The 25,062-nt window shown below is 34.6% G+C and overlaps 1 protein-coding gene across 1 annotated transcript in view; it reads left to right on the top strand.

The window, feature by feature from the left end:
• The window catches only part of BRINP3 (BMP/retinoic acid inducible neural specific 3), a 415,997-nt gene that overhangs the window by 238,745 nt on the left and 152,190 nt on the right, over positions 1-25,062 (top strand). The window lies entirely within an intron of this gene.

The raw sequence follows: 25,062 nt of genomic DNA, 5'->3' as shown, positions 1-25,062 counted from the left end.
TTTAAATTATTTCTTTTATTTTTCAAATGAATACATACAATTTTTACTTACTTTAAAACCTTTTATTTTCTTGATTTTTTTTTTGATTCTTTTGATAGAAATCAGTTGCTAGTTTTTAAATTTGAAGCATCTAATAATTAAATTTTTATTTTAATAAGATTAATTAAAACAATTTCTCTTAGTTGAATAAATAGATTTGGAAATTAAAGCAACACATATACATAACATATGATCCTGTCATTGCTAGGTATAGTGTTCAGTGCCCTATATCAGTGTAAGATTGTCCAGAAGTTTACAAATTACCCAATTAACTTGCTTATTTGGTGAATGTTCATTTAAGATCTGTGATGTACTCAACACTGCTAGGTATTAGGACTAAATAAATTAAAATAATATGATTTTTAGCCTTGACATATTTAGTCTGGGGAGGCAGATATCTGGACAGAGAAAGACAATATGGCAAAAATAAATTTACTGCAAGGACACTCATTGATTCTTGTCTGAGAGAATTGATAAGAATACTCAGAAATATCTGATCTGGGTTTTGAAGGATAAATAGTAAGGCGGTATCATGGAAAGTTAAATCCGGACAGAAGACAAAAGCTTTAAAATGTGAAAGAATATGGCATGCTAAAGAATATGGAGAATTTCAGCGTGTCTGAAGGAGTCTGCAACTGATTTGCGAAGAGCAGTGTTTAGCAAAGTTATAATGACATAAATCGAGTTTTTTTTTTTTTCCCCCAGTTCTTTACCCATGCGTTTACCTTTTCCCAATTATTTACCCATGCCTTTAGCAAACCGTTTGCCAAATGAGTTTGTAATTTTTCTGATGATGTCTAGGGAACATGTTTTCTGTCCCTTTAATATTATCCTTGGTCATGTGATTTTGGTCAATAGAAAGTTACTGGACATGACACACAGGTTCGAAATATATTTTTGTGGTTACGTTTCTGTTTTTGTGCTTCCATCATTGTGCTTCCATCATTGTCATGTGAGAGATTTTTTTGTGCTTCCATCATTGTCATGTGAGAGATTTTCTCTAGAAAATCACTATCTGTTTAGCCTGGGACCTAGAATGAACACTTGTAGAGCAGACCTGAGCTCACTACACAGCCAGGAGCATGAGCTCAATGTTAGCCTGACCAAGCCATTGTAGCATACACTCAAACCACTGAGAATAAATCAAAATAAAGCAGTTTTTAGCACCAGCTCATTGAGTGTAGAACTACTTCCAGGTAGTTACAAAAATGTGTGAAGAAAGCAAGAAGCCAGTTGGGGGGTCTGTAGCAATCTTTTCACATATCAGTAATTTTGTTGTTGTTATATGAAAAATTTATCAACATTATAACTCAGAACCATAATGGAGAGCTTATCAGATTAGAAAAGTCTAATGGCATATAAATAAGTTAGGATGTTATTGCAGTAAATAATGGAAGAGTGGATAAAAGGCTTAACTCATGCAGTAGCAGTAGAGAACCATGTGGGTTTGGGAAAATAGAATTTACATTATTGTATACTAACCAATGTTAGGCATATAGGGGAAGAAGCTAGAGAAGATAAAAGTGGATTTAAACCTGAGAGAATTGGTGGATATGGTGCTTCCATTAATTTGATAGGGCATGACAGAAGACAGGTTTTATAGATAGAGATAGTAAGTTCAGTTTGTGACATAAAATTTGTGAGGTATTAGTGAAAATCCAAATGGCAACATATAGAAGATAGTTGCAATTATGGGTCCTGGAGTTCAAGAGAGAATCTAATAAGGAGAAGATATGTGAGAATCACTAATATATAGGTAACAAATGAAGAGATGAGAGTGAATTAGATCAATCACTGAGAGCTTATCGGTTTGAAAGATAAGAGGGGAGTTTGGGCACGACAGCAGGTTAAAGAGAGGATTGACTTTCTTCTATCCCCCACTCCCATTGCCACCCATCCAAACCTCTTGAGCCAAATACACTTAGATACCCAAAGGAAAACAGGCCCTGGACAGACTAAGCATGAGAATATGCGAAGCATTTTCTTCCATCTGAGATTACTGCAAACCTGAGAAGCAGCTTCTGAAAGTCTTAATTTTGAGGATTCGGATGTAACTGTTACCAGGGAAAATTTAGCACTCAAAGATGTCTGGCACCATATGAGTTTAGCTTTGTTTCCCTGACCCTTAGGAGCTGAAGAGTAGTTGAATAAATGGGCAAGTTTTACTACCTAAGGCATGGAAAGCTCTTCAGGGTAAAGAAACTAAATCTTAATAGCAGAGCAAGAGAACTATGGATAAGCTACTGCTGTACTACTTGAGGCCACAACTACATGGCACAGTCTTCACTACTCAGAATTACTGCCAATGGAGTATTCTAATATTCTAGCAGTTGAAGTGGAGTCCCAGTGAGTAAACAAAGAAAAAATGTCAACCTATTTAAGTGGAGTCAGATCAGAAAGAGAAAGCATAGAGTACAATCACTCTAAGCCTCTAAATAAGTATAGATGAAAGAGAAAATTCTTGAAAACTTGGAAAATATAGCCCAAAATACTTTGTGGTTGAGATTAAGTATACCAATTAGTGGAGAATTGTTACAAATAAACAAATAACAGAAAGTGTATCTCAAACCTAAAAAAATGAATACAAAGAAAACTACAAAAATCTGAAATTAGGATGACATTTAGATAATATATCCTGGAGATATATATCATTTGAAAATATAGAAATTTCACAAAAAAGAAAAAAGCACACAATAAAAAATAACAGAGAAATAAAGTTTATAATCTACAGAAGTAAAACATCTTCAACTCAAATAATATATAACTCAAAAAATATAACTATGAAAATAGGAATGTTTGTAATGATAAAATATTTCATGAATATGCATAAATTGAGCAAATATATCATTCATGCACTCAATCTGAAGCTTATATTTTTAAAAAGGATTCCAACCAAATAATAAATGTTAAAACCAGAGATCACAGGATAGGAAAGATGAGAATTGGAAGTAGTGGTAAGTGGTGGATCTCAAAATATACAAATGTGTGTATGCATTGGAAGCCGAGGATATTCAATAATATCCTCTGAACTGAGAAGGAACTTTGAGACCGAAAAATGAAGCAGGAAGCTTTATAATGTGCAATATGAAGTTTATTGTGGGTATCATACATACAGGCAGGATCAGGCAGATGATGATCCAGAGGCATTCTCAGCTGCACTCCATGCTGCTGAAAGGAGTACAGGGGCAGTGAAAGGGGCCAAAGCTAAAATTAGAATCTGACTACCAATGGAGAAGCATGTCTGCACCAACCCTGCTGGGGGTCTCATGACTATTAAGCATCTGCCTCAGCAAAAGGCACTCTTCCACTTTTTATAACAGATGCAGGCAAGGGTAAAAATTGACTGGGAACTTATCTGGTTTGGGTGCATTTCTTGTGAGTTAGGATGAAGCTCACTCCTGTAGAAAGGGAAGGGGATGTGGAGAAAAGGGAACCATCTTGCACTGTTGGTGGGAATGTAAACTGATAGAGCCACTATGGAGAACAGTATGGAGGTTCCTTAAAAAACTAAAAATAGAATTACCATATGGCCCAACAATCCCACTACTGGGCATATACCCAGAGAAAACCATAATTCGAAAAGATACATGCACCCCAATGTTCATTGCAGTACTGTTTACAATAGCCAGGACATGGAAGCAACCTAAGTGTCCATCGACAGATGAATGGATAAAGAAGATGTGGCACATGTATACAATGGAATATTACTCAGCCATAAAAAGAAATGAAATTGAGTTATTTGTAGTGAGGTGGATGGACCTAGAGTCTGTCATACAGAGTGAAGTAAGTCAGGAAGAGAAAAACAAATACCATATGCTAACACATATATATGGAATCTAAAAAAAAACCAAAAAAAACCCCCAAAAAACAAATGGAAACAAATGGTTCTGAAGAACCTAGGGGCAGGACAGGAATAAAGATGCAGACGTAGAGAATGGACTTGAGGACACAGGGAGGGGAAAGGGTAAGCTGGGATGAAGTGAAAGAGTGGCATTGACATATATACACTACCAAATGTAAGATAGATAGCTAGTGGGAAGCAGCTGCATAGCACAGGGAGATCAGCTTGGTGCTTTGTGACCACCTAGAGGGGTGAGATAGGAGGGTGGGAGGGAGACGCAAGAGGGAGGGGATATGGGGATATATGTATACATATAGCTGATTCATTTTGTTATACAACAGAAACTAACACAACATTGTAAAACAATTATACTCCAATAAAAATGTTAAAATAAAAAAAATAAAAAAAAGAAAGGGAAGGTGTAGGACAGAAGGCCTAAAACAGAATTGACAAAATGGAGTCCGTGTGGTTCAGCCACACTGTATGTGTGTGTCTGTGTGTGTGTGTGCGTGAGCGCGTGCACGTACAGTCAGTCATAGAGTTCAATCTAAATGTAAATGGATACAGTCTTTGAAAATACAAAATATAAGTTCTAAGTCAAGATTTTTTAAACATAAGTCACATAATGCAAAAGTAATTCTTATGAAGTATAGAACTATAAAAACTTAGGGGAAAAATACACAAAAATCTTGTATTTGATTGAAAAGTGGAAGAAAATAGGATTCCAAAGGTCTTTATTCATTTGGGGAAAGGTGAAGAATAGATGGTGAGAAAAGAAAATATTCAAAAGATATCATCTTATTAGGTAAGGGACACATTGTGGAATAGAGTTTTGTGGAATATAATTTTCATATTATGGCACAGAATAATTTTGATTATTAGTATTGACAAAGGGAAACTAAATATTAATGGAAGACAGAGGTGCAACAGTATATCCTATATTATATGAGAAAAAAAGAAGTAAATAACAATGTGATTAAATCAGTGAAATGAGGGAAAAAGAAGAATCAAATAAAGAAAATAAAAAACAATCCTAACATAAAAAAGGATACAAATCAAGAATATCAATAGAAGGCAAAATGTGAATGGATTGGATTTTGCCATTGAAACAAACAAGCAAACAGGAAAACAAAACAACAGAGACTATAAAAAAGAAAGAGCAAATTAATGTAATGTGATTAAGAAAGTCAAAGCCTTCTTCTCATGTAGCAAGAGGTAATGCAGATCTTCCACTGAAAATAACTAAGAAAGATGGATAAAATATTTTGTTTAAAAAACACATTTTTTTTCTATGAATCCATATGTTGACATGAAAGGAATTCTGAAACAGGAGTGAAACAAGAAACCATTCAAAGAAGGGACACTAAACTAGGCTTTTTGCCTTGATAGCATTTGCTGAGTTGGATGGATTTGAACCTTCCAAGGTTTAGTCTCATTGGGCACAAGGTACAAGTGACAATATTGACTCTATGGAGTATCTTTGAAGGATGGTTGAACTAATGGAAACAAGTTTTTAATATAAAGATATTAACATATATGTGTTAATCTCTCAAAAATGTATACATATAATTATATTTCAATTAATATTGTGTAGAGGAGATCAGTGAGAGGCAAAAAAAGGCCATAATAAAAAAAAAGAAAAAGAAAACCAAAGGGGGGGTATCCTTTTTCACCTCCCTCTACCACCCACCACCATTTGAAATAAGGTTAGGTGTTAATCAAAGGGCTTTAGAGATCATCTTCTTAAATTATCTCCTTTTATATGTGAGACAGCTAAGGCCAATTATTCTGGGTGATTTCTTCCAGGAAAAGGAAGAACAAAATTAGGACTAGAACCCAGGTTTCTTTATTGAGAGTGCAAAATTTAGAAATATTGAGGAGGTATAACCTGATTTGATAGATTATCATTCTGTATAATACAGAGGACTAGAAACTATTCACTTCAGTTTTACACTATTAAGGACAGGTAAACAGTAGAATAACTTTAGCATCTTTATGTTGACATTAGGTCTTAAAACTGTACCATAAGGAATGACTCAGATATTTCTATATAACTCATCTTTTTATTGTTTGATTATTTTAAGTTCAAAATATATAGTTTTCTTTAAAAATTGTCAATTAATTTGATCTACATTTTCAGAGATTACACAAATATATAGATTATATATAAATATAGATACAGATATAGATCTCTTGAGATATCTTTCCCTTTCTATCTCTCTATCTCTCTCCCTATCTACCTACCTATCTTTGGAATATCTTTCTTAGAAAATCTTATATATTGAGTACTTATGTATGTCAAGTGCAATTCTTACTTGCAGTTCAGATATCAGATCCATCAACATGGACAAATACACAATTTCTGATAGCTAAGAACTTTACCACCTTGCTAACAGAAACTTGACTAATATGAGAAGTACACCGTGGAGTCTTTAGTTTTTTTATGATAACAAAAACCTGGATTTGTATGGAAATTAACTAGTTCATTGTATATAATATATGTAATATGTATAATATATAATACAATATAATATATATAAAAATTTATTTTTTCCCGAGGTAATTCAGGTAAGGTATTTTTCTTTATCTATGGGGAGGCTGTTGTGGAATCTCAGCAACTTCTTACTTGTAGCTACACAACTAACAGGTGACAAACCTAGAAATAGAAATTAATTCCCATCTGTACTTTAGGGGTTTTTTTTCCCTTTCTGGTAACCTAATTGCTTCATCCTCTATGCTTGAAAATTTAGCATAACTATAGGATTAAGCATAATCCTGATACTTGTAATTTGAAATATATCACTTTAAAAAATTTGAGTGTTATTTTTCAATAACCTAAACTATATTATGTCAGAAAACTTAAAGGCAAGTAGAGAAGACTCCTGAGTAATCAGTCAAAAGAGATTTCCATTCCTAAAGCCCATATCTTTAGGATATGGCGTCTGCCATATTTTCACATAGAAACTATTCAGGAACAAATCTGCCCAGCTTGCTTATCTGACTTCCTCACTGATAATAGATTAGTAATAGACTTTCAGGAGACAAAAATGGCTGCTAGTGGGAGACACAATGGTTGTATCAATAAGGGAAATTAAATTTATAGTAAAGTAGGGGGAGCAGGCAACCAACCTGAACAGCTGAAATAACACCTCAACATAATACAGCTGAAGTAGCAGCTCAGATGTTTTCATCAGGCCTCATATAATACATGGGCAAATACTCATACACTCAATGTTAGCAAGTAAAGACTACTTGTTTTCCAACTGAGCCAAGGAAAGATGAAATTATAATTTGTTTTAAAAGGCAGATTATTTTCTAATTTTGAAAATCTTCCATAGAGAATAATTAAAACAAAAGCTTTTTTACAAAAAAATTAAATTAGCCAAGGTTGAGTTGCTTAGAGTAAATTGCTCCTTTAAAAAACTTTTCCTAACAATGTTAAATGAATGAGATATGAATCAATAGGTGTTTTCTTTGTAATTGTTCATAGATACAAAATCAAAATTGTATACACACTGAAGAATCATTTTCTCCTTTAGGATGGTGAACATGGAGGGTTTTAGTGTTTAGTGTGGCTGAAAATCACCTGGTTGTATATCTAAAGAGAACCTCCAGAGATTCAAAGTTCATGTACCTGGTGCTTTATAACCACAGGGGACTCCAGTGCACGTGGTTTCTGGGGCTCACTGAAATGCTTATTGCCGGCAAGGCTCCATGAAGTCCCAGAGGTGGCATGGAGGTCCAGAAGTCCCTTTGGCACCCTGGTTTCTGAAGGAAATAAAAAGAAATAATATAACGGAGATAGGATTTGGGCAAGAGTAATAGAAAAGGAAAATAAAAATTTCAGTGAGAGTGCACATTGGCTTTTTATTATTTTACTCCTAAATTTATTCCAGGAAATACACAAACACATACTTGGAAAATGAAACTTTGTCCTTGCCACTTTTGTTATGCTTCCATTAATTTTTTATGATAAAGAATTATCTTAATTATAATCCTCAGTCTATGTTTCAACTAAGAAAAAGTGGACGGAGAACAGCACTGAAGAATATGATTTTGATATTGCTGACATACTTGGCCAATTTATTGCTTTTTTCTGGCCCTTAGAATTTTAATAACGCATATGTAATTTATGTGGACTATAAGATTCTGCCTTCTCTTACAGTTTTTCAATTCATTTGAAGTTATCTTAGTGCTGACTTTTAGTGATAATCAGTTGCTAAAGAATTTGAATTTGCCCCAACTGTTTTGTGTGTGAGCAAAGCCAATTTATTTTTTGGAAAAAAAAAAAGGAAAGAAAGAAAGAAGAAAAAAAAAAAGAGAGAAAGGAAAGAAGAAAGAAAAGAATGACAGCAGAACCGTTTCTGTAATGGACAGTTGAAACAAGAAATCCAATTCTGTCTCTCTAATTATGCCTCAGTCTGTTGAGTTTCAGTGTGGTGCACTTATCAGTTCTCTGGGCGCTTGTTTAATTGGGTGACAAATGGAAGAATATGACACTCTTGGTATGAAAGTTTAGCCAGTCTGTGCACAGGTATTAGTTGTCCTATTATAATAAGATAACTGAAGTCAGAAGCTTTTGATATGCTTAAGAAATTCAGAAATATTCAATACTGCTGAAACTTCAAAAGACTATAATAAAAAGTTTTCCATTTCTAATCAGAAGCAGTAAGAAATGTTTTAATAAGTAGTTCGGAGCACTCATATTAAACGTGGAATTTCAGAGGAGTCATGCGACAATTTTAGCGAAAGTATTTTTTTGAAATAAAATAGTGGGAGCTGTGGGAAATGTTACGATACTCTACTGACTCCTAAATTAAAGGAGAAAATTAAAAATAATAATGATGAAATAGTTTTATTAAATTTGCGACACAACATAAGCCTATTCTAACCAGGTGCCCTGCTTCAGTATCTTAGTATGGCAGAGCATTTTGCAATTGGCATTTTGACAGACAGATTGTCCCGGGTGTGCTTTATATGCCCTACCAGCCATGATAGAGTGGCAGCACCCTTGATTCAGCTGCCATCGTCCTCTAATATGGTGATGGGTGCTTTTCCTCCAGCACTTGACATTTGCATCTGCATATTTTTAGCTACTCTGTCAAAAGGAAGCAAAGTAGATAAGTCAATTGGTTAGTGTTTATATCATCTGGAGCATCAGCTCACAGTTAACTGCTTGACTGAGACTCCAGGTGAGTACCAATTGGGCAGATTGGATAGATTTAGAAATACACTGATAAAATAATTTATGTAACAGGATTAATGAAGTAAGTGGCTCTGTTTAGTGTTACCCTTTGCTCACTCGTCCTGGCAGCAGGTTTTTGTTTGTGAACTTAATGGCGTTTGCTCAGTTGTAGGTTAGCGTCTATAACATCTTTGGTATATTCAGCCTAACTGCTTCTTTGCTTACTCCATCAAAGAAGAGAGAAAACACATCAACATAGAGGAACAGCTTGGAGTGGTTGGATCAAGAGGTACAGAAACTATTTGGGAAATGAATAAGAAAAACCAGAGGAAACAGCCATGCATGTTCCTTTGCAGTTAGAGATTACTTTCTCCAAGGGAGTGGCAATAGGGGCTGAAGAATCTCCTAATCCCATTTCTTCAGTGATGTTGTTGTATTCAGTGTAGCATTTCATGTAACTCCTAGTTTTGAATTTTCACTTGTATAGGATAGCTGACAACATCATTGTTGAAAATGATTACAAAACACTTAGTTTTATATCATGATTTACACGAACTCCAAAAAAATTGTACTTGTATTCTGAAATTGCCATTGCGTTTTAAAATTCGTGATAATTTTAAGTAGCTTTAACAACTAAAAGGCAATGAGATTGCAAGTCATAGAATAAACAATGAAGAAAGTAAAATCATTCTTAATGTTTTACCTTTTCTGTTTCTTTCATTTCTAAAACAAATGTAATGAATGCTATTTGAGATTACATCTATTTTTTATGTGAAGCAACAGAAAAAAACCTCTGGCTCCTGAGTTCCCTAAAGTGTAATTTCTCAGGTCCGGGAGAAGTGGCATTCAGGCTCACAGTAGCATTAACATGTGCAGTGGTGGCCTAATAACTCTTGCCACAGTGCAGGTGGTATGCCACAGCCCTGAACCGGCTTGCAATCTGTGTTTGTTGTTTGTAACTGCCCTGTGGTGGTGAAGCTTTATTTTTTTCACATGAATATTGAATACATCGAAAACTTTTAGCCAATTATAGTGTAATGACAATATCCCTTTAGACTTCATATAATGAGGTACAAGGTTACCATTTATGTAACATCGTCAGTTATAGCTATCACAAATGCAGCTTTTTAAAAGATGTCAGTTTTATAAATATATATATATGTAGTTAGCAATCTAATAGCAGACTGGAAGGGCCTGAACTTGAAGTTTGTGCTGCAGGTTTATTGGGACTATTACCTGATGGGTGACCAGTGCTTCCTGAGGGACATGTAGCCTGTGTGTCTGGCTGTGATGGGGTCTGAAATGAAGTTTGACAAGGACCAAGATGAACTCATTGAGAATGGAGGCTATGCAGACCAAACCTATGATGGATGGGTCACCACAGACCCCAGTGCTTACTCTGGAGGACATGTGGCTGGCAGCTGTGGCTGTGATGGTCAAGATGGCGGCTCTGTGTGGGGCACAGGAGGTCCAGGATAAATTTTCTTCCATCCTTAGCTGGGGTCAAGAGGCCTGTGAGAGACTGCTGTGGAGTGGCCGCTATTGCAACTATGCAGCGCTCAGCCTCAGTCCTATAGCATCATGTCTGACCAGTGTGCTGGCCAGTGGTTCCTAAGGGCCAGTGGCCTAGGAGAAGGAGACAGTGAGGTATTTCCTACCCCACATGTGGTCCGTGCTCTCCAAACTATCTTTGAGTTCAATGTCCAGGCCTTTGCAGGAGGGGCCATGGGAGCCCTGAATGGAATGCAGTCCATGGTGTTCCTGATAGATCCAGTGTTCAGTCTGATGAAGTCTGTGTGGCTGTGGGCTACGGGCTGGCAGCCACCATGATCCAAGAGGGCCTGACTTGGAAAGGCTTCCAGATGGCTGAAGGCTGCTACCGTACTGTGGGGGAACGCCTGGGCCTGGCCTTTCAGACCCCGGAGGCGTACTGCCAGCAGTGGGTGTTCCGCTCGCTGGCCTACATGCGGCCACTGAGAATCTGGGCCACGCAGCTGGCCCTGCAGCAGCAGTAGCATAAAAAGGCCTCTGGGCCAATAGCCAGACAGGACACAGGACTAAGCACCGGGCCAAAACTTGGACCAAAGGAAGCCATGGCAAACCCAAGCCCAGAGTGAACGGTGGGAGGAGACGCCAACAGCCCAGCCTTCAGCCTGGCCCTTCCTCCTCCACACCCGGCCCCAGTCTCCTGCAACGCTGAGCCACCAGGACAATCAGGCCCTCCCTTCTCCCCGCCCAACCGCACCAGTGAGGAGGGGTGGAGGGTGACCCCTGCATCAGAATCACTTCCTTCTTTCTTTCTTCACCCCATCCCCTCACTGCATGAAGTGTTCTAGGAGGTCAGTTGATCCTCCTGGGCCCATTCATGGGGGTGACAGACATACATGGGTACAAATAAAAGACCCAGAAAGCCAAAAAGAAAAGAAATCTAATGAAAGCTTTTTCTTTTTTTTTGCTATAGTTTTCTTAAAATTGCTGTGATCTTAAGCTTTGTGTTATTTAAAAAATAAATCAAAATAACATCTGTAAGGGTGAGCATATAGATTTGGCCTCTCCAAGACCAATCAAGTGCCACACATTTAAATTCCATGATAACCATGGTTTAAGCATAAAGGAGTCCTGATGTTATTTGGACTTCTTCTGACTAAATTGTGTCCAGTTCACCTTATTCCATATCACACTGAATAGACACTTTAAGAACCTGAGAAAACTCTTTTCTAGCTTCCTGTGCAATTTTGTATTTTAACGTGCGCTCAAAGGGCACACACAGTCTTTCTCAACAGGTTTACCTGTGGGTGATTGTGGGTCATGTACATGTGTGTTATTTTGATAGAGGATAATTTGTAGGGTATGAGAAAATAGGTCAATCATTGTAGCCATGCCTGGACTCACAGTAGCTAGTATAAGTGGAAATTGCACTGAAGCAATTGCTCTCCAAGAAGACATACTCTGTTTTCTCCCTAATTTAAAAGTGTGCCATGTGTTTTGTATTACTCTCCTCAAAACTTAATAGTTTATTTTACATATTTTATCTACATTGTTTCTCATTCCTTATATTTTATAATTTATATACATAACTTAATATAGTTTATAATTATACTTTTTATCCTCACATTTAAAGTATCACTGTTCTTCCCTAGAATAAACTCTAGATAGCTTTTAAGAATACAATTCTTCAGCTATACTTCAATTTTTTAAAGTGTCAAAAAACCCCACAATCCTATAAATCTATGATTCTAATAGATGAAAGTGTGTTATCTATTGAAACTATGGGGAATTGAATTAGGGGAAATAGTTTTCAATATAAAGTCATTTGCATAGGTAAATAATTCAACAATGGTACTGCTCCTTTACATTGAATTTATTTTTGATTCATGTTTGTGATTTTCATGTAAAGATATGAGTCGTCTGAGCACTGATTGTATCTCATGTACTATTTTAAACGTCGATTAAATTGTTGGAGCAGGTTCAAAAAACATTGACAGTGTCAAATATATTTTAAATCATGATATTAATTGTGAATAATGTACTGTCATGTGTATTATTGTGTGGAGATGCAAGGAAATTTAGCATTGATATACTTTTGTATTTTTCACTTGAGAACATACATTTTACACGCAAACTTGCACTTTTCCCACAAAACTATTGTAAGTAATAAAATAATTTTAAAAATTAAGGAAGTCTTTGCTACTGATATATTCATTCCAATATGAATATTTTTATATGCTTCATATAGTTAACAATGTGTTTGAAAATTCATTTCTAATTAAATATTAAGGCCAAGAAATATTGCAGCAGGATAAAAAAATAGAACTATATTGAACTGAAGTTTGATGTTAAGTTCTTAGTAAAATTTTGAAATAAAAATTAATGACTGGCAGAAGAAAAAAATGATAAAATGTCTTTTAACTCAATATTCACATTTGAAAGAAACATGTTATATATGTATTTAATTTCTAATTATATACAATTTATAATTATCATATGTAATATCAATATCATATGGTATAGTTTCATATGTACTTAACTATAGTTTATATATTATAATATATAAAATTTATATAGCTGCATACATAAAATTATATGTTTAAGTATTATATCATATGATATAATTATCACATATAATCAATTATAACATATACTATATATATAAATTTATATATACAAAATTACATTTTTTTTGGTATCAACATGTTCTAAAGCTTTTTGTTAGTTTGATAGATTTAGCCATATGCAATGGTAAAAGATCCTATATGTGTAGGAACAGAACAAGCATACTGTTTTATGACATAGTAGAAACTAATCAACACTTGTATTTTCCTTTTCAGAAGTCTGGGCTAGAGTAATTTAAGAATATGTGGGAAGTTATATTTCAAAGCATTAATACTTAGAATAAAAGCTAACTCATTTGGCTTCCCATCAAAGTTATATTGACTGCACATTCATAGCAATATTTATTGTTCATGAGAATGACCAAGATACTACACCATTCTAATTGACTTGTACTTCAATCCAGACCAATTAAATTGTGCTTTGTTTTAACTTTATTGGTAGAGAGAGTGAAAGAGAGAGACAAAATGAGTAAGATCAATTAAGACAAGCAAAGTTTCAAAAACATTAAGTCTAGAGCTTGGAAAGCCGATATGATATTTGGAATGGGTATATGATTTATAAGTCAGGAGGTTCAAGACCCAGTTGCAGCGCTCATTTCACTTATGTGATAGGGAGATGGTAAAACTTCCCTAGGTTCCAGATACCTCATTTGTGTAATGAGACGGTGAGACTAGATGATTTCTAAGACTCCTGATAGCTCTAAAATTTATATATGCTAGCACTGCTCCATTTTCTTCAAGAGGTTCTCAAAAATGTTAACGTATTTTTAAATAAAGACTTCTAACTAAAAGGTAAATATTTATCCACCAATTTGGTTCACAATTATTGAATTTCTACCACGTGCCAGGTACTGTGTTTAACTATGAATAGGGAGTTTACAGTTAAATAAGTAAAAAAAAAAAAAAAAAGGAAGCAGATGATTGTAATTTTATAATTGCCATATTGAAACAAAGAAAATTTTGTGATAAGAAAAAGGAGTAAGATATTAAAATATCTTGAGGGTTTCAGTCTCCTGATTCTTAGTATATTTACTCTCTCAAATAACGTTCTACTCTTGGGAAATAGTGCTTTTAATTTTGTTTAAAACATCGTTGCTTTCAGAAGTCTTTCCAAAGAGACCCATGGGATCTTTTTCTGATACTGTTGTCATTATTAGGGTTTCTGTTTTGAGTATTAATTATAGAAATTCAGTAAACTCTTATCTTTTTAATATCAAACAATGATTTATTTGCAAAGGATTTCAAAACTTTTAACCAAAGTAAACTTAAAAATTAATTCCCATTAGGAAAAATGGAATATTTAATTAGCTTGCTTATATAATCATAATTTGATTGTTATACCTATAGATGAGATTATTAGGAAGAGGCTATTTTCTTTTTATCAGAGATAAGTATATATTTTGGAATTATGAGTAACTACAAAATAAAAATGAATGATTAATCTATAAGTTAGTGCCTAGTGTATAGAATTGATTTATCATGTGCATATGTGCAATTACAGAATAGACATAATTGTGGCCTTGAAAAAAGATAAAATAAATATGATATTTTAAGATGATTAAAAGGGGATTTGATTTGATTAAGTAAGCTATTATGTTAATAATCTAAAAATAAGTCATTTGTTTTTCACAATCATTCAGTGTCAGATTAGCACATTTTTTTTACAAAATCACATTATAATAATAATTTGAAAGGATACATGTGCAAAGATCCAAGCTAGTATTGTAGTATAAATAGATGACAGACAGATATAATATAAATTGATAGGTAGATAGATAGATACATAGATATCCATACAGATGTAGATGTAGATGACATGGTACCTGCCCTGATGTAATTCATGAGGAGAATAATATTAACCAACTTTTATTGGTAAATGTTTTACTCATATATAACATATATACAGAAAAGTGCACAATCGTAGTATTGAGATTGGAACACATTTGAACTTCAATCATCTATATAAAACACAGAACATTACCAAAATCCAAGAAGTCCCCCTGTATCCTCTACTATAACTTCTATTCACAAAGTGTTACCACCATCCTGGCTTGTAACATGATAAATTATTTTTGTCTGACTTTGAACTTCATATTGGAGGAAGCATAATATATGTGGCTTATTTCACTTAACTTTATATTTGTGAGATTCATTCAAGTTATTCTGTGCCATTGACTTTAATTTATTCTTATTGTGGTACAGTATTCAAATCCTCAATTTACTTATACATTGAATTATTGATTAACATTTTGATTTTTTTTCTGTTAGGGGTTATTGAGAATGGTGTTGCTATGAACCTACTTGCATGTGTCTTTTTTTTTTTTTTGCATGTGTCTTTAGGTTACACACATGTTCATATTTTTGTTGGCTGTAGGTCAGGCTCATAAGATTTGCCTCCATCTGCTTATGTAGATAGTTTCAAAGAATTTTCTAAAGTGTAAGTGGTGGTACTAATTTACACTCCCAGCTGCAGTGTATGAGAATTACACTTCTTCTGCATTATTATCAGCACTTGGCGTATTCTATCATTATACTATTTTAAGACATTTGGGAATGGATAATGCTACCTCATTGTTCTTTTAAATTCCCTGATAAGGAAATTGCAGAGTTTCATGATCATTAGATGCTAATGTTGTCTGTTTGTCAAGTGTTTTTTTAAGTATTGCTGTTGCCATTTTACTGTTCGTTTACAACAGTAAGTTGTAAGTAAGGTTTACTTACATTAGTGCCTGCTGTACCTGTCCATTTCTAATAGAAGGGTGTTGAAATTTCCAACTAAGCTATTGGATTCATCCATTTCTTTTTACAATTCTATTAATTTTTGCCTCATATAGTTTGATGCACTGTTGTTAGGCACATACATATTAAGTATTATTATATCTTCTTGGAGAGTTGACATTTTCATCATTGTGTGATGCCCTTCTTTATCCCTTGTTACTTTACTAGCTTCAAAGTCTGCTCTGTCTGAAATTAAGAGAGTTATGTGGGCTTCCCTGGTGGCGCAGTGGTTGAGAGTCCACCTGCCGATGCAGGGGATGCGGGTTCGTGCCCCGGTCCGGGAGGATCCCGTGTGCCGCGGAGCGGCTGGGCCCGTGAGTCATGGCCGCTGAGCCTGCGCGTCCGAAGCCTGCGCTCCCCAGCGGGAGAGGCCACAGCGGTGAGAGGCCCGTGTACCACAAAAAAAAAAAAAAAAAAAAAAAGAGAGAGAGTTATGTAATTATACTCTTACTTTCTTTTGATTAGTGTTAGCATTGTGTATTTTTCTCCATTTATTTACTTTTAATCTATATGTAGATTTACATTTAAAGGGGGTTCCTTGTAGACAGTCTATAGTTTGGCCTTATTTTTTGCTCCATTCTGACAATCTCTGTCTTTTAATTGACGTATTGATGTTCCAAGTGATTATTGATATAGCTGCATTAATATCTACCATATTCATTAATGTTTTCTATTTGTTGCCCTTGTTCTTTTTTCCTTTTTTTGTCCTCCACTCTTTGTCTGCCTTCTGTAGTTTTAATTGAGCATTTTATATTATTCCATTTTCTCTCCTTCTGAAACATATTGGTTATAATTCTTTTTTTTTTTTTTTAACATCTTCTAGTCATCATCCTGGAGTGTGCAATATACATTTATAGCTAATTCAAGTCCACTTTCAAATAACACTATACCACTTCATGGGTAGTGTGAGTACCTTATAATAACAAAATAAGCTTAACTTTCCCTCCCATCCCTTGTATTACTCTATCATTTTTGTCATTCATTTCACTTATATATATATACACATATGTGTATATATGTATATGCAATACACACATAAGATATATATACTCATAAGATATATATGTAAACATACATAATTTATACATTTTTGGTATTATTATTTTGAATGAACTATTATCAGTTAGGTCAATTAAGAATAAGAAAAATAAAAAGTTTTTATTTTGTCTTCACATATTCCTTCTTTGATGTTCTTTGTTACTTTATATAGATCTGAGTTTCTGACCTATAATATTTTTTCTTCTTTATGAAGATCTTCATTTAATAGTTCTTGCAAGGCAAGTCTACTGATAACAAATTTCCTCAATTTTTGTGTATGAAAGTCTATTTCTCTTTCATTTTTGAAGGTTAACTTTGTAGGGTACAAAATTCTAGGTTGGTGTTTTTTTCTTTCAACACCATAAATATTTCACTGTAAATATTTCAATGTCTACTTGTTTTGTTTCTGAGGAGAAGCCAGATGTAATTTGTATCTTGCTTCCTCTATAGGCAACGTATTTTATTCCTCTGGCTTCATTCAGGATTTTTTCTTTATTTTTGATTTTCTGTAATTTAAAAATGATATGCCTAGTATCGTTTTTAGGCATTTTTTTCTACTTGGTGTTTTCTGATCTTCCTGGATCTGTGGTTTGACCTTGAACGTTAATTTGGGGGAAATTCTCAGTCATTCTTGCTTCAAATATTTTTTTCTGTTCCTTGTTCTCTTTCTTCTTCTGGTATTCTCATTATGTTTGTGTCACACCCTTTGTGGTTGTCCCTCAATCCTTGGATATTCTATTCTGTTTTTTTTTAATCAGTCTTTGTTGTTTTTGCTTTTGATTTTTGAGGATACTATTGATATATCCTCTAGCTCAGAGATTCTTTCCTCAGACCTGTCTACTGATGAACCCATCAGAGGCATTCTTCTTTTCTGTTACAGTGCTTTTTACCTCTAGCATTTCTTTTCCATTCTTTCTTAGGATTTCCATCTCTCCGCTTATATTGTCTATGTTTTTGTATGCTGTCTACTTTATCCATTAGAGCCCTTATCATATTAATCATAGTGGTTTTAAGTTCTTGATCTGATCATTCCAGCATCTTTGTCATGTCTTGTTCTGGTGCTTGCTCTGTCTCTTCAGATTGTGTTTCTTGCCTTTTGGTATAACTTGTACTTTTTTTCTTGACAGCTGGACATGATGTACTGGGTAAAAGGAGCTACTATAAACAGGCCTTTAGTAATGTGATGATGAGGTGTGGGGAAGGGGAAGCATTCCATGGTCCTATAGTTTGGTCTGTCTTTTATGGAGCCTATGCCTTTGGACTGTAAACTTCGTGAGAGTTTCTCAGTTTTTTTCTTCCTCACCCCTGGAGTGGGACAAGATGGCTAAAGTGGGCTGGAATTAGGTATTCCTCTTCCCCTAGGTCAGTTAGGCTCAGAAAGTCCCACAGAGAGTTAGGCTCTGGTTAACTAGTTTCCCCTGAGGGCAGAGGAGAGCAGAGTGCTCCACAGTATTTCAAAATGGTTCCGTTTCCCCTCGCACTGTGGGAAGCAAGAGGGGACTTTTCTTTAATATTTACTGTAGGAACCTGATTGAGCCCCTGGAGGTAAATCTCAAAATATGATGAGGACTCTTTTTTATGACTGGGTCCCTCTGGAGTTTTTAACTCCCAGACTTTTCCACACACTTACTCTGTAGCCATTTGTCAGTGGAAGTTCAGTTTTTCTTACCTTAGCACTGATTTCCATACTTGTTTCAACTCTCAAGTTTCTGCTCTGAGCTGTGACTCCCTGTATTCCCTGTCTTTTCAATCTTGTGGGTAGCAGTTTGCTTCCTTCTCTGATGGGTCCAAGAAGAGTTGTTGATTGTTCAGTCTGTTTTTATTATTGTTAGGGTTTGACTTGTTGTTAGGAGGGAGTAGTGACTTCCAACCTCCATATATGCAGAACTGGAAACCAGAAGTCCTATAGATTTCTTCATATATTCTGGATATGAGTCACTTATTAGATTTCAATGATGCTAACTGATGTTTTTTAATAAAGAAAGAGATAGTAAAATGAATAACTTTTGAGGAAAAATTTATACAATAATATATCTTTATTTTTATTTGAAAAAAATTACCAGTTCTTATATTAAGTGAGAAAACTTGTTAAGACATTGAAAGTTCAATATGAGACAAATATGGTTGATGTCCTCTAATTAATTTGTAACAAAAAAAATTTTAAGTGTGTTAGGTGATTAAAGATTAAAAAGATTATTTCTGGAAGAAGTGGCATTTGAAGTGTACTATATTGTATGGCTTTTTTTTTTTTTTTTTTTTTTTTTGCGGTACGCGGGCCTCTCACTGTTGTGGCCTCTCCTGTTGTGGAGCACAGGCTCCGGACGCGCAGGCTCCAGACGCGCAGGCCCAGCCACTCTGCGGCATGTGGGATCCTCCCGGACCGGGGCACGAACCCGTGTCCCCTGCATCGGCAGGCTGACTCTCAACCACTGCACCACCAGGGAAGCCCTGTATGGCATTTTTGAATGAAATATGAAAGAATGTGGTCCACACTAAAAACAAAGAATGTGGTCCACAGTATCTGGTACTGCAGTTCATCCAGATGTAGGTACCAGTAACCAATTTCACTGCTCCTTCTACCCCAGCCCCCTGTGTAAATGCATTTCTCTTACTATAATATGGAATAGGCAAGATCCTATCTTAAATATTAGCATTTCTTTTGTATTATCTAGCTAAGATGTAGGTCTCTAGAAGAGATAATCAAATCCACAAGGGAGACACTAGATCCTCTCTCTGCACATAACTCTTTGTAAATGAGCCAGATTGTACTTAGCAATATTCTATTGTTTCATATACATAATCAATGGTGATATGAAATTATTCAAAAACTGTTTCAATATACTCTAATATAATTTTGAAACAAATTAAATGCAATATTTTTTAAGGAGAAAATGGCTGTAAAAATGTAAGCACATGAAAATTTGGTGCTGTGAATAAACGATGGCCATGAATAGCAGTTGCTCCTAATTTTAACCATTTTCAAGTCTGATAAAAAGATGAGGACAAATATATAATCAGGGGAAAGTAGTTGTTCCTCTGGGCTTTTCAATTTATTTCATTGCTTGAATTTCCAGCATGCACATTTATTAATTTTGTCATTAAAAATGACATTTTGGAACAAACGATAATCCTGCTATTCCATATGTATTATCATATGATCAATAAATAGTTTATAGATAACAAGTCATTGTAATAGAGAATAGACACATTCCTGTCTTTTTTTGAGTTTAGGAGGTAAAAATATTTCTCCCTCTTGATTTCAGATAAAATTTCTAGGAACATTATAAACTTTAAAAATGTGTATTTACAGATTTGCAATAAGAGATACACTTCATACAATCATGCATTTTATTATGTTGTTGATAAACAATAATCAGTTCAGTTAAAATGGTGAACTAAAACTGTTTCATTTTGAAAAAAGCTTAGAGCAATAGGAGGTTCACAGAGCTATTTATAATATGCGTGTATGTATAATTTTACAAAGTGCGTATACATTTTCTTTCACTTTTTTCATTCAGTGTGGATAAAGATTTTCTCATACAAGCATACTTTTTTGAGAGACTCCTTGATTGTCTTTTACACTAGAGATAAGGAAACTTTTTCTATTTTCAGTGTAGTTGCTGTTGTTCTTTTCCGTTCATGTTCTTTTCTGTTCTATGCAGTTGAACTACCCATTGTTTTTTCTATACCAATATTTCTGATTTAGTCTTGTTGTGCATTATTCTTACTATATTGTACTTGATTTGCTTATCGATGTGACATACAAAATTTGTGCATAGCCTCATTTAAGGGTTAGTTTGATTTAGGATGTTCTAAAACACAGGCACCCTTTCTCTGTCTACAGAGAAAAATGTTAACATGCAGCACTGATGTCAGAAAAAATAATAGGATTTTACAGCCTTAATTGAGAGGTGGGCTATGAATGATTCCAGTAAGTTTACCATAGAGTTATTGTGCCTCTGCCTTTTAATAGTAAACATTTACACACATTTTACATTTACTATGAAATCATTACTGTGGTCCAGGCCCATGATAAGCACATATCATGGATTATCTCATTTTTCTTCACAACCTCTTTACACTGTAAGAAAATTTTACCCATTTCACCAGACAGAAACTTGAATCTTAGATCGGTTCCTCTCTAGTAAGCAGTGGAGTTATGATGGTGACCTGAGCATTCTCATTTAAGTCTATTTTCTTCAAATTATATAACATGATTATGATTTTGACTGGAAATATTTTAAATATATATAATGTGTTAATTTTAAGACAATGGACTCTCTAATAGTACTATAGTACTAGTAGTTCTATTTTCCTTTAGAAATGTGATGTGTTTTTGTTTGTTTACTCTTTTTTTGTCCCACTTTTTTTTCATTGTTTTAACTTTTTTCTTCCTTGAGATAGTTTATTTTTTTGCTTGAGATAGTTTTTCTTCAACTAATTCTTGCTGAATTAATTTTATAACTCCAATGCATTGTTGTGGCATGATATTATCTTAAGAATGTGTAAGACTCAGAAGATTTGATCAAAAATAACAAAGACTTTTTATTTCCAACTGAATTATCTATACCACTTTATTTTAACCTAAATAAAGTTGAATTTATATTATTGTTTACATAATTACTTCCAAGTCGTCTCTTTGAATTAGGAAGATTATTTATTTTCTTTTACTCTCTGTAAAATTCTCCAACTGTGAAAATAATAGGCATCAGTTTAATGAAACGAAATAGAAACAATATAGGAAAAGTTGAAATGAAAACATGGGCATTTTTTCCATTTACTATACTTTTAATATCCTTTCTGAATTTTAACAATATATTTAAACACAGTTCACATAAGTGGTCAATTAGAGAAGAGCACATTTGTTACATTTTGAAGACAAATTTGTGCTAAATACATTTTGAAAAGTTTTGAATTTACATTCCACAGCTGGCCTAGCCATGTCTTCCATTTCTGTACATTCCACTCTGCTTTTCAATTTCCCAGCCCCTCAAGAACATTAATTTTCCTCATAATATTCAGATAAAACCACAAATCAATGTAACACCTCAAAAAGGACATCATTTTTGTATCCTAAAAACAGTGTTCCCTGTTTCAACATCTTCTCACCAACAGATAAGTGAAAAAAAAAGTTTTTTCTCATTCTATATGTCATTTATCAAAACACTGAATGCTATCAGTACTGGGTTATTGTCAGTCTTAATCATTTTTTTAGAGTTATTTTTTAAGTTAATTAATTAATTAATTAACATTTATTTATTATTTTTGGCTGCATTGGGTCTTGCTTGCTGCATACAGGCTTTCTGTAGTTGTGGCGAGCCGGGGCTACTCTTCGTTGCCGTGGCGGGCTTCTCATTGCGGTGGCTTCTATTGTTGCGGAGCACAGGTTCTAGGCACGCGGGCTTCAGTAGTTGTGGCTCGTGGGCTCTAGAGCGCAGGCTCAGTAGTTGTGGCTCATGGGCTTAGCTGCTCCGTGGCATGTGGGATCTTCCCGGACCAGGGCTTGAACCTGTGCCCCTGCATTGGCAGGCGGATTCCCAACCACTGCACCACCAGTGAAGCCCTTAATCATTTTTAAGTTTAGCTATTGAATAACTCTTCCTTTGTTACATTATACATGGAGACTCCAAAATCAGATGTTCATCCATCAGCTGATGAACAAAAGTTCAAGCTCTTTGTGGCACAACTACACAATTCATTTTTTGGTAGAGTTAACATCTCTATAGAACTGTTTGTACAATAAGCTAGTTTTTATTACTTTCTTTTCATTTTTATTCCTTTCACTAGTATTGAACATATAAAATAAGTATTGGCACATTTATTAATGCTGACATGTAAGGTTCTTAAAATATAATACAATTGGAAAAATGGATTTGCATCATTGAATGTGCTAGAGTTTGTGAATTTTTATATTAAATCAGACAATGATCAGTGAAGTCAGCTGTGAATGGTAAAGAACAAAATTAAGTCATCAGTAGGGTATACTATATTTTATTATTGTATGCTGTGAAAGGTAAGGGAATAAAATGATCTATAGTTATAGAGGTAGATAGAGATATTCAAACCTCTAAGTTTATAAGACTGTTATTTACATCTCCTGAATTTATTCTCAAGAACACAGTAACTGAATATAAGGGACTGTCTGTAATGAGATAAAATAATACTACGTATCCTCTTTCAACGGTTAAGTGTTCAGGAGATTGCATACCAATTTCTAAGATCTCTTATGTCAATGAGTATGTGCTTTAAGCCACTTTTATTTAGAAAACTTCCTTAAAAACGACAAACATTGGAATTTCTTTATATTAATGTGGTGTGTATACATTTGTGTGTGTTGGGGGAAAATAGTTAAGCTACTTGATAGGACAAGATGAAGATTTAAATGATCTTAAATTCTAAATATTTCCTTTGGTACCTTAATCTTCCTTTTACTCATTTGTGATTAATCATTTATATTTAATATTAACCATATACACGTATACATGCACATGCATGTATGTGACACATATCAACATCAGAAATTATTTTCCTGAACAAAATAAGGGATATTCTGTGTCACCACTGGAGAACAGCAGTAGAGGACTACACAGTCAGTGTGGTGTTAGAGAAAGAGTAAATCACATTCCCAATTGTTGCTGTGTGCTCATAGCCAATCTCGGTTATTCTAACGAACTCGTTGTTTAGAAAATGTGGTAGAGTTGTCATGATACAATTATGCATTCCCTCCATGCACCTGAGCTAAAATGTCCATCGCCCTATCTTTGACTATCACCTATAAGTTTTTGATTCCTAAAATAGTAATCCCATCTTCGACGTAACTTCTAAGAAATATATCTACATTGTCACTTCTTCTACTGGATGTTTCCAACTAAGAGTGTTATTCAACTCAGAGTCAAAACAATCGAAACCAGGCTTCCTTACATTCTCTTCACAGTGGAGCTTCTTTGCCTCATATCTTAATGTTATCACTTATGCTAGAAACTTCTGTTGAATTTCCCTCCTCCCATCATGTACATTTTCAATGTTTCATAATCTTGCCTATTCTAATTGTTTTTCAAAATCCATCTTCTTCAGATAAATCACATTGCCACTGCTCCATTCAGACCTTCATCATCTTGATAAAGGCCTTAACATCTTCCTTGGTTTGGTTTTCCCCTCACACTCTCCGCTTCTCTTTGTCTTAATATTAATACCTATGAGCTTATACCAGAACATAATATGTTCCGTGAATACTTCAGTAAACAAATAGGCAATATTCTCTGCACTTGTGGAGCTTGCATTCTAATAAGAGGTGTTGACCATAATCATGTTAAGTGAGTAAATTATACAGCATGTTAGAAGCTGAAAACCTCTGTGGAAAAGATAGAACAATGTAAAGAGCAAAGGAAATAATGGTTGGAAGAGGGAAATATGGGAAGGTATATTCATTTAAAATAGGTTAGTCCAAGAAGTCCAGAGAGAGAGACATTTGAACAAAAACTTGAAGAAAATGAACGAGTGAGCTTAGAAATATTTCGAGGAAGAACATTCCAGGTTCGGGAACAGCAAGTCAAAAATCATGAAGCAGGAGGATACCTAGCATGTGTTTGGGGAACAGCAAAGAAGCCAGTGTTCTTGGAGTGGAGTAAATGAGGAAAAGTGGAAGAGAGATGAGTTCAGAGAGGTAACAGGCAGCTGGAAAATAGGGCATCTTTTTAGCCATGGAAAAGGGCTCTGGCTTTTACCCTGAGCTAGATGGGAAGCCATTATGTGGCTGTGAACTGTGAAATAAAATGAGCTGAATGATGTTTTGCAAACCATTCTGGTTGTTGTGAATATCTTTTTAAAACACAAAAATGATTCCAGTACTCCTCTGCTTTAAAATGTTTGGTTTTAAAACAAAATATCCTCAGGACAAATTTCCAGTCTGACATAATTGATTAAATGCCTCCTCATCTCCTGACACCATCCATCCAAGACACCCATGGGAAAAAAATTACTCTTCAATATGTGATTCCATAATTAGGTGCTAAGGTTGGGCCCTGCAAACCATAACTTTATAGAAATGGTGAAGTAATGCAAGTGGGAAT

This window comes from Delphinus delphis, chromosome 1 (genome assembly GCF_949987515.2).
Source record: "Delphinus delphis chromosome 1, mDelDel1.2, whole genome shotgun sequence".
Lineage (NCBI taxonomy): Eukaryota > Metazoa > Chordata > Mammalia > Artiodactyla > Delphinidae > Delphinus > Delphinus delphis.
The sequence above is the reverse complement of the archived record's forward strand: the minus strand, read 5'-3'. Positions and strand labels throughout refer to the sequence as shown.